Below are 2302 nucleotides of genomic sequence, written 5' to 3' on the forward strand. Positions count from 1 at the left end.
ACACTCCTCTACGTCCTCTACTGTCCTCCGTGTCTCATCACTGTTCACATACAGTTCACATGTCCACCACCAGAGGGCGACACAGCACCACCTCACAGCCCAACCCTCCATTTCAGAACCACAAAGTGGACCGCAGTCATCAAGAGTTCATGTAGAACTTTAACATCAGAAATCAGAACGAGCTCAGAACCCGGACAAAACCTGAAGGAGGTTCTGAACCTGGTTCGGACAGTCAAATCTCTGCCTGAGCGATCGGTCACGTGGTCCAGTCTGATCTGTTCAGGTCGACTCGGTCCGGTTAGTTTGTCCAGAATCAGAACCGCTACAGCTGAAAGCTCATTGTCGTTGACTGAAACAGATTTCTGTCCTCTGGACCGGTTCCAGAACCACGATGTTGGTCCGGTCTGCAGGACGTTCAAGGTAACATCTAAAGTCATTCATGGTTGACCCTGAATTGGACCGACTGAGACCAGAACCAGGCCCGTATGCGAAGCAGTCGTCGGTCCTCATTGAGACGGACCAACGAGGACAAACACACCATCTGGTGCGTTCAATGACTTCCTGTCGCTGCGGGACATTAAACAGACTCTTTTGTTCTGCTGCTGCCGAGCGGTCAGAACAATCACAGTAAACAGCGGCGCTCTGTCTGCCGACCGGACCGGACCGGACCGGACCGCTGGTCCACCAGGTTCTGAAGAATGATCCCGACCCAGAGAGGCGCCGTTGAAACCATCTGATGCAGTTTGAGAGTCATCGTTTGACCTAAAGAACCGCCGCGTTCCTCGTTTTCCTCCGAGACGTTTCAGTCGCAGCAAAAACGGTCGCGGAAAAAAACGCGCCTGAAATAACGTTGAAGATAATTCGGACAAAATGTTTCTGAAGAAAAAGTAAAATAAAACACAGAAACTGAAACTCCTTCAGTCGTAAAAAATAAGATCACGTTCAACTGAAGGAAAATGTTTCTCTGTTACTGATGTTTGAAAACTAACGATGAACCTTGTGATGGTGATGATCACATCCTCATGAAGTGGGAGGGAAGGACCTGGACCGGACCGGACCGGACCGGACCTGGTCCTGGACCGGACCGGACCGGGCCCTCCTGCAGGTTCCTGTGGTTCCCTGTTTTCTTGATGATGAGAGCCTGTGAAACAATGTGAGGAGGCGGGGCCACTTCCTCCGTCCTCGGTCTTCCACTTCAGGCTTCATTGTGCCGAAACGGAAAACGGTAATTAAAGGAGGTGGAGGACCGAAGCTCGACGCTTTGATGTCTGCAGACACGCGTTTAATCTCTGTGAGGACCGGAGGGCCCTGACTGAACCAAGACCAGCCGGACCCACATCCAGACCCGGTTTGGTTGCCGTGGTGAGGGCTGATAGTTGGTTGCCGTGACGACAGCTGCGCCCCCTGCTGGCAGCAGGTCTGCAGTTTTAAAGAGCGTTTTTGTTGAAGTGGAACTGTTTTTCATTTAAAAATATGTGCTTGCTTTTTCATAAAACAAAAGTAGATTTGTCCTTTTTTCAACTTAAAATTGTATTTTACAAATTGTGTTTTTTATCATTTTATTTTCATTTGATGCACTGCAGCCAGCTGCTGTTGTTAAAGGGAAAGTTCCACTGAATGAGAACAGAAACAGGCTGAACGTTACATCACATCTTTTATTTCATGACGACATGCTGCTCGTCTTCTCTCATATTTAATAATCGTACGAATCCTTCGTCTGATTGAACAAAACGTGATTTCAAACTAAAGCAGCGTCAGAAACATCAGAATACACGCGTGTGGATAAATGATCATATTGATCAACGAGCCGCCTGACGCCCCCTGCTGGTCAATAACGCTGATAGCGAGGCAGGAAATAACAAGAGATGAAGCAGCTTTTTGTCTCCTTGGCTTCTTGAAAACAAAAACAAGCGTCTGATTGAGACTTTGGAGGATTTCAACAAACAAATCAAAACCACGTAGAGATTGTGAAATATTCAAGAGAAAACCTTTCAACCTCCAAGTCTTCCGTTCAACTAAACTGCCACTAAAATGTTGGTTTTCTTAATGCACTTCTGAACTGCAGACTTCAGCACTTTTAAACTCATTACTGCTGTCTGACGTTTTCTGGATTTTGTGCAGCCAAACTTCATTCACTGATTTAATGTTTTCAATGCTTTAAAGTAAAATATCAAGAAACAGGAACGAAACAAAACTCTCGTCAAAAATCAGGACGTTCTCTGAATCAGATTTTAGACTCAGAACTTCAGTGTTTAAACTTCAGATGTTTTTTTGCCGCAGTTCTGCAGACTGTTTCTACTGT

The 2302-nt window shown here is 46.3% G+C and overlaps 1 protein-coding gene across 1 annotated transcript in view; it reads right to left on the reverse strand.

The window, feature by feature from the left end:
• Positions 1–1710: 1710 nt before the first annotated feature.
• Positions 1711–2302, reverse strand: part of LOC138207053 (claudin-22-like) — a 1341-nt gene continuing 749 nt past the window's right edge. The window contains exon 1 of the mRNA XM_069164048.1: positions 1711–2302. This exon is cut by the window's right edge and continues 749 nt beyond it. The gene's annotated coding sequence lies outside the window, so the exon portion shown is untranslated.

This window comes from Embiotoca jacksoni, unplaced genomic scaffold (assembly GCF_022577435.1).
Source record: "Embiotoca jacksoni isolate LCO1_2020_lvr unplaced genomic scaffold, fEmbJac1.0.p SCAF_30, whole genome shotgun sequence".
Classification (NCBI taxonomy): domain Eukaryota; kingdom Metazoa; phylum Chordata; class Actinopteri; family Embiotocidae; genus Embiotoca; species Embiotoca jacksoni.